General features: G+C 46.3%; 1 protein-coding gene across 9 annotated transcripts in view; it reads right to left on the bottom strand.

Annotated features, from left to right (window-relative positions):
- Positions 1-12,723, bottom strand: part of MTMR3 (myotubularin related protein 3) — a 74,238-nt gene extending 61,515 nt beyond the window's left edge. For 5 of the 9 annotated variants that reach the window (XM_015643929.3, XM_015643936.3, XM_015643932.3 and 2 more), the window contains exons 1-2: positions 12,601-12,711; positions 11,934-11,977 (exon numbers count right to left, since the gene is read on the bottom strand). The gene's annotated coding sequence lies outside the window, so the exon portion shown is untranslated. Of the gene's footprint in view, positions 1-4,713; positions 4,809-11,933; positions 11,978-12,600 lie in introns of all 9 variants that reach the window. The other 4 variants (XM_033518157.1, XM_015643935.3, XM_015643933.3 and 1 more) reach the window with 4 other exon arrangements.
- Between the last annotated feature and the right edge of the window lie 1,191 nt (positions 12,724-13,914).

Here is a 13,914-nt window from a genome sequence, read left to right as displayed (position 1 = left end):
AGGAGCTGCATTTTTAAAGGATAGTTTGGAATCACTAGTAGTGGATATCCCTTCAGTACTGAGGTTTTCCTGTGCCAGGTCAGCCCAAGCCCCCAGGGTCACAGGATCTATGGAGCAGCCCTGTTACCCTGCTCCTGTCCCAGGGTACAGCTCTGTGCCCAGTGAAGGCTGCTCTAAGGCACCACCATCAGCACAGGTACTCTTTTACAACAGAAAGACAGCAAAGCACTGCAAAAATACTTGCTTCACTTGCAGCAAGCCTGGTCTAGAAGGGTTAAAATCCCCCTCAGAGTATCAGAGACTGCTTGTTAAACTCTGAACAGGCAATGGGCTGACACAACACAGGTGGAGCTGCAGATTTCTACCTCAAATGGGTCTGCAAGGAGCACTGTCACTCTGTCACTTGTGACAAGGAGTTAAAGCATTGGAAGGAAGAGAAAGAACAACACTGGAATTGTGATGAACTTAACTCTCCTCCAGCAGCTCAGTAAGAGCACACACATTAAGTGAAAAGTTTGCACCCAGCTATCTCAAAGTACTAAAATGGATATAATTCAAGCCTACTGTGTAACACCAAACAAATCTGCTACTTCTCCACTTGAAAATTCAGTGAGGCTTCAAAGCAGGACACACCTAACTAGACAAACTAGAAGACTGATTCCTTACTTCAGTGTTGAAGCCTTGAGACCCTTTCATCCAACCTACTTCATTTTTAACATACTCCATATATCCAGCATATGGCAGAGCATTCACCCAGCCTGTTCTGTGTAGATGAGACATCAGCAAGGACTTTTCCCCATTCCTCCCCAAAAAAGCACACCTGTAAAATTGCCATCAGGTACAATGTAAAATGTATCACTTCAAGATAAGTGATAGACACTCATCTCAAATATTTCAAGAAATTTCCAGGATATCACAAAAACTCACCAGCAGACCAACTCTTAAATCCTGATTTAGCAGTTCCATAAGCAAAACTGAAGAATGAGAAAGGTGTAGAAAGATGGGCTCAGCTGCTTGTTCACTCCAGGTCACATTTACTTTTCTGCTAAAGAAGAACTCACTGGGTAGGTAGGGTTTGAGTGACACACACCTTGGTATTTAAATAACTGAGATCTAGAGATGTAGGCCAGAGGTGAACAAGCAGGAGTTAACTCTTCAAACAAATGCAGGTTTTAACAGGATAAATTCTTACTCTATACTTAGAGTTTAAAGGTTACAAAAACCTCAGTGTTGGAGGCACAGATCAGCACCAGGCAACAAGCTTTTTTACAACATGGCAAAGATGCTCTGAATTCCGTGTAGAGGCTGAGCTGTCACTCACCCAGCATGATCTGTGGATTCCCAGCTCTACAGGAAGGTTCACACTCTCTCTTTTCACACTTTTATATGCAATAAACTCAGTTTTTTGTTAATCTCTGAGTTCTGGTTAAAATGTTATTTAAAAAAAATAATAATCAAAGTAACCAAGTCATGATTTTTAGGGGCCACAGCCCATCAGGAGTCACCTAATAAGCAGCGGGTTCTTCAGACAAGTTTCAAGGCATCAAATTTGTTTCAACATGTACAAACTCTGCTAAGTCAAGTCTTTCAACAACACTCACCAAAGGGTGACCCAGGGGAGAACAGGATGGCACAATCTGACTGATTACTATTCAGTCAAGGTGCTGGCTGTGTTTTCTTTTGCAGGCATGATGGATGCACGGGGTTGTCCTGCCAAAATTACCTTCACACAGCTGCACAAGCCCTCTCTGAACTGACCCCAGGGTATTGCTTCACCTTCCACATTTGAATTATTTACAAATAGTTAAGAACAGCAACCCCACACAGGGACCTGAATTCTTCCTCCTAAGTATTCCAGAGTCAAACAGGAGGTTTGAAGCTCTAGAAAACAGGTGCTGTAATACCAGTTTAAAGTTTACTGTTAATCAACCCATGGAAGCTTAAAAGTCAACCTTTCACAAGCAGCAAAACCCCAACTGGCTACACCTGCAAGTGCACCACAAATGCTCCACAGCCATTTTTCTGACTCCTAAAAATCAAACATATCAGCAATGAAACCACCAAGACTCATCAACCTACCTGAAGAGGCTGGAGTGTTCTCTGCATCTGCAGAAGTGGCTATCGCCTTCCAAACCCAGCCTGGAAATTCAGATTAGCTCTAGGAATCCTTTAATTATCTTGGCAAGAGGCAGCATAAAAATTGTGGAACTGAAGTGCATAAATTAGGTTTTGAGGGTGTTTTGGCATTAGGCCTTTCTTTAAGCTGGAAGCTGAACTAGATTCTTCCTAGCCCACCTGCTCACTTCTTGCACAGAAACCTTCAGTTCTTTCTTATCCTTTTCAGAATTTGAGTCACTTCAGACCAATTTCTTTGGACAAGGCATATTTTAACTGACCACTCCTTGCCTTCCTTGAGATAAAGTGAAGTCACTTTATCTCAATATACATTACTAGACCTGCAGCATATTTATAGAAAAATTATTTCTTAACTACTACACAACTTGGTCTGCTGGGATTGACACATGGCAGTAAGGGATGACAATTAGACTAAAAGCTGAATTTCATTGGAAGAACCAGGGAAAAAAACCCTAACTCTAGTTAAAAATACTTAGAATTTGAAAGGAGACAAAGTAGATTAAGCCATATTGCAGTCCTGGGGATCTTGAAATATCTTCAAATACATGAGGCTTAGCCCTACTAGGTCTCTACTTTGAATACCAAATAATTTGGGTCTAGGAGAGAGAAGCATTCTAGAAGCAGGAATGGATCTGCATCCAGCAAGAGCTGCTCAGGTAATCCCTGCCTCTGTGAGCAGTGGTCCAGCCTCAGGCACTGGTACAGTTTAGAAAGCTGGACAATAACTTGAAATACTGATGTTTAGGAAAATAAGCTACAGGGCACAGCAGCTTGTAACTTACTCTTTAGGGAGCTGCCAAGTGCTTCCTCCCCAACCAGAGCAAACCAAGGTGCCTTATGCAAGAGGAAAAGTCTTCATACCTGAGTGCTGAAGGCGGGCTGGGACATGATGCAACAGCACCATTAGTTTTAATGGGGCTGCTCTCTGGGTGTGACCCTGCCAGGAGGGGAGCACAACCGGGACCGTGCACAAACAGCTTAGCAAAAAACCAGGCTTCACAAAGAAAGCAAGAAATAGATCTTATTGTCTTTGCTACACCATTCTTACACCTGTCAAATGAAGCAAAACCTTTTGTCCACAACTCCCCTGACTGGCTGACTCCTCCACCAGACCCACCCAGCTCAGGCATCAGCAGTGGCAGTGATGAATCCAACCACCCTCCACAGGTGAGCAGAGCATCAAGCAGGTTTCAAGATTGCTTCCTACTCTGAGCTGATTACAACAGCAGGTTTGGCACTGCTGTGAATGACTCTTAGAACTCCCACCCTTAGACCTTTGTGTTAGACCCTGCTCAGTTATTGCCAACCCTTCAAGAGTTCACAGGAAGAAGTGCCTGTGCAATGAAAACACTGCAGAGGAGTTGGAATGCCCCAGCAATGGAAAGCTAGACAGCTCTCCAGCCCGCCAGTCAACTCTGGAGAAGGAAATGATAATTTGCCTAGAGTAATGAGCTAAGTATAGAGCCACCACGATTCCAGTGGCCCAATTACCCCTGCAATTCTTCTGATGCGAGAGGAACACCTTGGGAAACAGCCAGCTCCAGCTAAAGGTAGAACCAGGGACTGCAGCTACCGCCCTGATCTTGTGTTTAACAGACCAAATTCTGCAAAACCAGCACCAAGAGTCAAGACTAACATTTTCTAACTCACTGGAGTCTTTTTTGCCATCCTCAGTTCATTACCATATTTCAGCACTTTAGGGAATCCTATTCTATTTTAGAAAACCCCTTACCCAGTCCTCTCCCCAGGTCAGTGTTTAGCAGTCACTCTCATCAAGTGTCAGCATTCAGCCTGTCATTTAAAAGCCAAAATTCCAGTCTGACAAGTGCAAGGCATTTTGGTTGCAGCTTCTAAAGCCTGCAGAACTGAAGAGGGGAAAAGCAACATGACAGTGAGAAGGCACATTGGTATCATTAGATATCTATACAGGGAGCTACTGCTTTTTGAAATTCACTGTCAATGAACATTTATTATCCATTTACTTTAACAAGGGTTTATGTGCATCAATATCCACTGATGTCCCATGTGGTCACAGACTCTAAAAGAAGGACCTACAATTAGCGGTACCACCAGTTTTCCTGCAAGGAGGTTTCCCTCCAAACCCCCTTGTATTGATTTGAACACTGTAGGATACTGAACACACAGGTACAGTGTCAGTACATTGAAGCTGGAATCCATTTTATAATGAATTTGGCATTTTAGAGCAGGTATCTGATCTCCTTTCTTACTGACAAGTCTAACTGACCATATGGCTTTGCCAGAACACAATCCAGCACAAAACATTAAACACTTGGCCATGGATCTCCAAAACTGAAAATTTCCATGTGGCTTCTCTGTGCAGCCCCAATTTACTCATCTGTTACATCCAGGGATGCTCTGCAGCAGTGAAGTACACTAACCAAACACCTCCAAATCATGTGATACTCATGCTTGAGTCTGAAGGGATTAAGAGATTCCAGCCCAAAGTAAAAGAAAACAAGCAAGCTATTGTATTCTGCATTAGAACACAACTGTGCCTTGACCATAATCCACCAGCCAAACCTACAAGGAAAGCTGAGCAGACCTCAAAATATTTACCTTGTTCCATCTTCCTCCTTTTTCCTCAGAGAGTTCAGATTTTCCCAAAGAGCAAAAAGGTGCATTCTTTTGGAAGTTACTCAAAGAAAGGTTCACTGAACATAGACAAAGATGATAATTTAATTATAATGGGTATCCAACCAGAATATAATGCCCTGTTCACAGCAAATTCCTGCTACCAGCAGTGAGAGAAAATTAAGAATCTGAATTCTCAAATGTACTCATGACTAGTATATTCACCAATCAGCAAACAATTAAGCATTCCTGTTCTCAAATTGCAAAGATGAACACTTGTTTGATAAAGATTAGACATTAATTTGATGAAAAGCTACTCCACTCTCAAAAAACCATGCACAGTATTTAGATGGAAAGCAAAGTTCTGCAGGCAATAGCAGTAAATTTGCAAGTTTACATTAAGTACACTTCACTTGCTTGCAAGTTTCCATTTATTAAAGGAAAATAATCAAAATAATCTAGAAATGCAATCTGCTTAGACATTTTAGCCAGGTTGCTTGGATCAAAATTTCAACCACGCCTACACTACACTATTTGTTCTTAGAAGCAAATAAAAATGAAATAAAGAAAATTCCAATACAACAATAAAAAAAAAATCAAAGCTATCAAGTCAAAACACGTGAAATAAAGGTGTTTCTACTCTGGTCAGACCACAGCAACCTGGCTGCATGGAGTTCAGAGAAATGCCCATTAAATTTCAAGCCAAGCTGCTCTGTGATATGGCAGGTGAGTTTTCTTCTCGCTGCCTCTAATTCTGGTTCATCTGTTCTTTGTCAGGAGACAGACAAGTATTTGAAAAACCTGAATTTAGAGACCCGCAGAACAGCAGAAGTCAGCTTTGACAAGAGTAACTTTAGTTGGAGAAGACACCAAAGGCTGAATGCAGGTAAAACTGAAGACAGATTGCAGCTGCAGCACATCCAGCACTAGGTCTGAAAAGGTCTCAAGCAAAGGTCTCCAGCCCAACAAGGACACAGCAACCAGCACAACTTCCCAGCAGCTCCTCTTTCTCTCTCTCTCTCTGGTTTAAGTTTCCATGATAGAAATTACACGCTTGCCGATAGCAGCAGAACAAGCAAAGCTTTTCCAGGTACACATTTAGGTCAATTACGGCTCCAAGAGATGAGATCAGACAGCCACAGCCACTGGCTTCATCCCTGTCCTCACTGACTTGCAAGGAGAACAGGGACAGTCAGGCTGCTGGGACCCTCCTAACTACTGGATAGGATATTCCAGGGAAATGCTTTCCACCAACTCCAATCTGAGAAATACCAAGGAAACTTTCCAGCAATTCCAGACCTAAAGGCAGACACTTCTATGAGCAGCTTTAGACATAAACTCATTTTGAATGGACATAGTGATAACATAACAATGACAGGACAGAGATTAATCATTGATTGGCTGCTAGACTGGATCCTTCTGACAACTCCTGTACAAAATTAAGGCCTCATTTCAAAAGTACCTGGTTACTTTACTCAGGTAGCATCTTGTGTAGGATGTGGACGGTATTGAGACTCCACAGCCATAGTTCCACCAGTACAATTCAAATAAATTATTCTTAATCTCTATATCCTCAGTCTGCTTGTTACAGTTTCTTTAATCAAAAGATTAAAGTTTCACTGAACTCTTCAATACTTCCAACTACTACTCCTAGCAACTGAAAAACCAAAATCAGTATTCTGGTAGTCTACCCTTGACCTAGACAGTGCTAAACTACACATGACAGGGAAGATACTCAAGGGAAGATCTCATTTTCCATCTGTTTTCTGAAATCCTGCCACCAGCTGCACAGAAACCCCAAAAAAATAAGAATCCTACTTGCCCAGAACAGTCAAACCTCAGAGGAACTGAGGAGTCAGACTCACAGGGCCTGGGAGTCTTATGATGCACATGAGCCCTACATGAAAGGCTGCTCTCAGGGTGAGCTGGGGAGATGCCCTGCAGCGAGTCCTGCCTTTGCTCTGCTCTCCAAGGGCACTCAGGAACCCAGCCAAGTGCATCTTGTCTTTACAGACTGCATGTCAACCTACACAGACAGCATTTCTGTCCTGTCCTCCCTCAGGTGCCTGGCACCAGCTTCCCCCAGGCACTTCCACAAGCAGAAAAAGCCACATTGGAGAAAACAAGTCTCATTTTGTCAGAAGTCTGCCCTTTCCTGGTTGATAGAGAAGTCAAATCCCTCCTTTAAAGGTACAGGGAAAAATAAATTATTTTTATTTCTCTGTCCTTTCAGGTAACACCACAGAATTAATGCTTTGATTACAGTCCTAGTTTGAAGTCCCGAACTTGGAGAAGCAAATGAGGCCCACAAAAGGGCAACACAAAACTGTTCTACCAGTGTTTCTATAAATAATGCCTATACCAGTACACAAATCTCTGGTATTCAAAAGAAAAGCTAAAAAGGTTTAATTATGGCAATATAGCAGCCTTCCTCCACAAATTCAACCTGAAGTGTATTACTTTCCCCCATACTGATTACATGTTCCAGAAACTAAGCCTCAGAATACCAGAACAATCCAAAATACTTAGAGACTATTAGACTTGTATATACAAAAGACTTCATCATACAGACAGGCACCCTAGAGATTTATTTCATGCTACCTTGTTTTCAGAAATCTCAGTTAAAGAAAGATTTATACCATTTCCACTAGTTTTCCCTGATGAATATCTTTCTTAAAATAGGGTACAAGAGCCTTTGGTAGAAGTCTTAGCCATGGGCCTGGTGTGCTCAGAGCAAGGGAGAAGCAGAAAAGCAGAAAGCAGAGATTAGAGTGGAAAAAGTCTTTTTTAATTCTTATCTCAGTAAGGGCTAAACCAAGCAGGACCTGAGAAGTTAAATCTGGTATATCTGCTAGAGATAGGTCCAGTAAAGAATAACTCCAGTTCTGAAATGAACCCAAGACAAGGTCACTTTGCAGATGATGCAGGAATTTTTGGAGTAAAATCGAATGGAGGGGAGCACAGAACACGCAGCTCAAGATCAACACACACAGGATGGAAGAAGACAGTTAAATATCAAAGTAACAGAATACAAGTCTTTCCCACATGGATATTCACTGCCTTCTAAGCCACACTGTGGAAGCTCTGAGCCCCATGGCAGCCTTCCCTGCTGTCCAGTCCCAGAAGTCCAAACAGCTGAACATTCCCTGTTAGGGCTCTCCCTCTGAAGAACACACCCCAGTCAGGGGGCTGGCCTGTTCTGGCTGCCCTTCAGAAAGCTTTTCCCAAGTAGACAGGGACTAACACCAAATTTCTGATTTCATTCCAGCTTCAAGCTAATTCCACAGGTGACAGGATAATCATCCAAGCTAAGCTCATCTAGCACTGGTTCTAATGCTTCACCAGATACAGAATCAACTCTGAAGCAGACCCCCAGCACACTGTTGAATCATTTGGTGAACAACCAATGCCACAGAAGTCAGGGGCAGCATCAGCTCCACCAGTACCTCAGATAAAGCTCTGTAAAGCAACCCCAGCCTCATTTCCATCGTGGTTTGTCAGCCCATCACAATGAACACTGCAAACAACAGTGAGATGTGCTGAGCAAGGCAAAGGACAACTTGCTTTGCATGTCACCTCCCAGGGCTCCTCCAAGCCTCAGTTTCTTTGATGTTGTGCCCTCCTTCAACTAACACCCAACTGCAAAACTGCATTTTGAAGTATTTACAATTCAGTATTTTGGTACAATTTCTCTTTAAAAAGGGGGTTAATACTACTTAGAATCTATCTGCTTGTGTTACTGAGGACACATTTCATTACTGGCATGAGTGGTTATGTACAACTGCCTGCCCCCAAGCCAGCTCACCAATGCTGCTTTACAGCTCCCCACTGCATTCCTAACCAAGAAGAAAAATAATGGAGTTACTACTCCAGAATCAACTTCCACTGGAGTCTTGCTCAAGGTATTCATTTTTCAGAAATAGCAATAATTCCATACAGCATCTTGGGTAAGTTTAGTTACAGTTATCATTGAACAAGGAACATCCAGCTTCAAGTCTTCTGAAATCCAGCTCCCCGAGGAAGGCAAAAAACACCCTATTTAGGAAGTCTTTTGCAGAGCCTGAGTTTTCCCCTGCTTCTTATCAGAGTTTGGAAGAGTTCCACCACCACCATGATAGCTATTACAATGTCATTAGCTGCCTCACTCATGCATATACACACACAAATTCCAAAAAAACTTCCAGACTGATTTTACCATGGTTGCAACCATTTTCAGCATTAACCCGAAGCCCTACAGAGCACAGATCCAGTTACCAACTTAACCTGCAGCCACACTCACGTGTCAAAACAACTGCTGCTTTCCAGACTTCACATGAAGATTCCAAGCCTGAGGAGTTTCAGAAGACAAACCAAAGCCAGGAATCAGCAACTGTGTCTTAAGAGAAGCCTTTACAAACAGTGCTTCCTGCTGGACATCCTTGACTCCAGAAACAGCTTTACCATTGCAACCAACATTCCAGAAAGCCGCCTGTTTGCCCTCCCTCCCTTCCTCCCCAGCCCACTTTGCATGGCTGTGCAGGCCCAAGCCTCCCTTCCAGGTGCACACTGCTACTTCCTGGAGAACAGAGCACCCGTGGCTCAGAGCAGCACAACCTGACACCTTCTAACAGACGGAATGTCAGAGTTACCACGGCTTGCAACAAGATCATGCTGCGCTTCTGCCCTGCTACTACAGGCTGGTTCCTCCCTGGAGCTCTGAGCAGCAGGGATGGATTCAAGGCCTTCCTTGTGGGATGACACATTATCCCTGGAAAATCTACAGTCAGCTGGGGGTCACCTCCTTGACACCACTACCAGAAACTATTAGGCAGGTGAGGGGAAGAACAGGTTGGGGCTACTCATGCTCCAGTTTACCCTTAGACTTCTATGGTATCAAGTCCATTCTGTCAGTGCTTCTCAACTGCCCAAAGCAAAGGGACAAAGTTTGGGCTGTTTTGCTAAAGCTGCCCTCCAAATAAGGCCAGCTGACACCAAAGGAGGCTGTGGTTTGTGACCTCTGCCCATCCCACAAGCAGCTGACACATTTGCAAGCCAATGCACACAGCAATCCTGCACAGGGCTAACACATCCAAGGTAGAAGCTGGAAAGCAGCAGGAGCTGAGGGCTCCAGCTCTTTGCTGGGCATAGCAAGCAGTCCCAGTAAAATGTCAGCATTTCAAATTCCTGAATTGCCACTAACTTCACTTTGAGGTCTTTCATGCAAAGCACTCAGTCATCCTGAAATTCTGAAGCACCATGAAGAAATAAATACTTGCCTTTTAACAATCCAGTTATTCACAAGAATTACAGCACAGACTGAGTCGTAAGTATATCCCTAAAGTTTTCCCGGCAGGACTGCAAAGTTATGGCACCAATAACTACAGGGCTAAAGTTACAAGACATGAAGCTCGCTTCACAGAGTTTAAAACCCACATTGGATCTCACAGGCAGATCTTTACACCACCAGCTATTCAGGGTGGAGACAAATGCAGAAGAGTTGCACATTATTTCTGGGACAATTCAGTACCTAACAGGTTATTTTGAGAGAAACATGACATTACTTTGATTCAGCCAGTGAAAGCTACTATGAAACACATGCATGTATAAATATCTGGAAGTTTTATTCTGGTTCACAGGATCTGATAAGCATTAATTTGGGAGTCACGTGCTCTTGAAGACACCACTGATACCAACTGGAAGAGTCCTAACCTGTTGTATCCAGTTACAATTCCCAGCAGGAAGCCACCAGAGCAGGAACAGCCTTCAGAGCCCTTCAAGCTGCGCAGGTGAAATGATCTCAAACTCCATGCTGGATGCCAACCAGTTCCCTCCACAGAGACAATTCCTCTTCTCTGTCCCATCAGACTTGCCAGGCTCCTGCCCATTACTCCAGCAGCCCAAAGATCCCCTTCTCCCTAAGTTACTCCTTTTTTCCAGGTTACTTGCCAGCAAAGCACTGCACAGCCACGGTCCTCCTACTCCTGCAAGCTGACAACATACTTCGCTCCATCATCCTGGCTTGCACGTAGGTGGAATGAGATCTGAGATAAAATATTGTATCCTCTATTTCAGAAGCCTGGGCAGGCTCCATTTCTGTCTCCTCCAGCTGCAGATGGCCACTTTTATGGAAAATAAGCAAATAAATTAAAATGAGAGCTTATCAAGCTGACCTATTCCACTTCCATGGTATCATTTGTAGGTTGCGTGGCTTGTTCCTTGAGAAGGTTAACATTGATATTTTAGTAATTGCTAGTGCAGACAGTTCATGCAATAGCTATGAACAGAACCCTGGACAGGCACCTATAGCACTGCCAGTGAAGAGAACTCAGCTTGGCTCTCAATTTACTATTCTTATAACCTGAAGTGGGACAAGAGCACCTTTCAGTGCAAGCACTCAGAAAAACATCACTGTTGGTACACCTCTGCCCTTCCCCAAGCTTCAAAGCAGGCACAGAACTACTTGTCACTGAAGCATTTTAGAACCTCGTGCCCCGCCTTCACTTATCTGCACAAAGTTTCAACACTTACAGCCCAGTATTTCCTGTGCTAGGAAAGAGAGCACCATTTCTATCTCCCAAACCCACTGTAATCAGTAACAGTTGAAGCAAAGCAGGTATCAGATGTCAGCCTCCTCCCCTCTAGTTTACAAGCCCTCCTTCATAAAACCTCCTTCATCTCCACCAAAAAAGTTCATTTCCAAATACCACACGCTTTAGTAGCAGACAAAAGGCATCTCAGTTCTTTATCTGAAGCTCAGAGCATGACAGGTACTACAACAAACCTGTAATAGCTCCTTCCGTCACGCTGCCACCCCTTCTCAGTAGGCTCACCTTTATAATATAAATAATATAAATATACCTTTATATTCACCAGAAAGCCAAGCTGTGTTTCAACTCAGCACTACCTGACATGATTCACTAGCCAAGTTCTTTTCTTCTAAAAGAAAGCCTTATTGCACATGGCTACATCACGCAAGAAAACAAACTGGTGAAGCACACAAAAAAGTGCTTATAAGACCTGAAGTCTGCAAGAGTTACAAGCTCACACCCAACCTTCCCACAGTAAGGGAAGCGTGCACAGAAAGGAAAGAAATCAGTTTCCTGTACAGAGTTGTGAAGAAACACCAGGTCTCATGTAATGATCAAAAAACATTCACTAAAAGAGCAAGAGCAGGAACAACTTCAATGCATAAATTTAAACTCCATGTTGGGGGGCAAAGCACTTACCAGGGAAGGGCAACATCTGCTCATATCCCAGCGAAAGAACAGGACTGTTAAAAGGAACACGGGGAAGAGGCGCAATTAAAGCCCCAAAACCATATACATAAAAAGCCTTAACAAGTCCCACTCATAAAAGGAACGGGAATTTGGGCCGCACGCACAAGGGCAGCTGAACATTGCTGACAACACAGCCCCAGCGGTCGGAGCAGCTGAGCAGAGGCCGGCGGTTGCCAGCGGCACGGGGCGACCCCCGGGGGGGCTCGGCGAGGACCGGTCACCGCCGCGGCCCAGGCAGGGGGACGGCAGCGCCGGGCGAGGCCCACAGGCCACGGGCAGTAGAAGCCACCCTGTCCCGGGGAGCCCACCCTGCCCCGGCAGCCCCGAACCTCGCGGTGCAGGGCCCGGCCCGGGGCCGCCCGGCATCGCCGCCCGCCCGGGGACAAGAGGCCGCCGCACCGCGGCCGCGGAGCCGGGCCGCCTTCTCCTCCTCCTGCCGGCCGTGCCGACCGGAGCGGGGCCGAGCGCATCGTGCCGGCCCCGCAGCCGCCCCTCACCCGCAGCCGAGGGGGCGTGTGCGGCCCTCAGTGACAGCGCGGCCGCGCTCCGCCAGGCCCCGGCGCGGCGGGCCGGCTCTCCCCGCCGCGGGACAAGGGGCACTCCGGCAGGTCCTTACCGCTGGGCAGGGCATGGCGCGGAGCCCCCGCCCGTGCCGGGGCGCGGCGTCCTGCCGGGGCCGGGGTCGCTGCGGGCTCGGGGCCGCCGTCACCGCCTCACGGACACAACAACATGGCGGCCGTGCGGCCTCCTCCCTCCTCCCCCCGCGGGGCGGGGCCGAGCGCGCGCCGCTCCCGCCCTCCGCCCTCAGGGGAGGGGAGGGGAGGGGAGGAAGGGGGGGTGGCCCCCGGCCCGCGCTTGAGGGGGCAGTGGGATCACGGTGTTAGGGAATCACAGAATCGTGAAATCACGGCGTTATCGAGGCTGGAAGATCATCTACTGGTTTAAGATCATCTACTGGTTTAAAATCGTCTGTTCCAACCGTCAGCCCAGCACCACCGGCGTAACCCCTAAACCGCCGCACCACATCACCTAGCGACAGATGCAGACGCCTCTTGAACGCCCCGAGGGAGGGTGACTCCACCACCTCCCTGAGCAGCCCCTTCCAAGGTCTGACCGCCTGGACGGTGAAAAGTTTTTTCTAATCTGTAAGGTCGCTCGCCTCAGCGCTCGCCGTGCCCTCAGGAGGCGGCTGCCATCCCTCGGCCCCTCAGAGGATGAAAGGCAGGGCCAACAGGGATGAGTAAGGGACTGAGCATCTCCCTGAGGAGGAGACACTGCGGGAGCCGGGCCTGGCTAGTCTGGAGAAGGGAAAACTCGGAGGGTATCTGATCAATCCGTGCAAATATTTCCAAGGGGTGTCAGAGGACAGTACCAGACTATTTTCAGTGGTGCTCAGAGACAGAATGAGGAGCAATGGCCATAAACTAAAACACAAGAAGTTCTACCTCAACATGAGGAAAAGCAATCCATTGAGCAGAGCACTGGACCAGCTGCCCAGGGAGGGCATGGAGTCTCCCTCTCTGGAATAATCCAAACCCTGGACGTATTCCTGTGACACCTGCTCCAGGTAACCACCTCCAGGGGGTTGGACTGGGTGATCTCCAGAGGTCCCTCCCACTCCCAGCTTTTCTCTGGTTCTATGATTCATGTGAAGCCAACTCACCCCTTCCCCATTATCCCCCTGTGAGCTCTATAAGCCTGGCACTGGCTGAGCGAGGCTGTGGAACAGGCAGGGTCTCAGCACAGGTTTGGCAGACACCTCGGCCAATCTGTGAATCAGGTAACAGTGAAAGTGTGTGCTAAGGGAGGTAGAGGTGAGTGTTCCCACACCTCACAGTATCCACTGCTATCCATCCATCCATCCATCCATCCATCCATCCCCCTCAGGATCCTCAAAAACCCCTGCAGGAACACCCTGTTCAGCTGTAAC

Source organism: Parus major, chromosome 15 (genome assembly GCF_001522545.3).
Source record: "Parus major isolate Abel chromosome 15, Parus_major1.1, whole genome shotgun sequence".
NCBI classification, from domain to species: domain Eukaryota; kingdom Metazoa; phylum Chordata; class Aves; order Passeriformes; family Paridae; genus Parus; species Parus major.
This window is presented reverse-complemented; position numbering and strand designations above follow the sequence as displayed.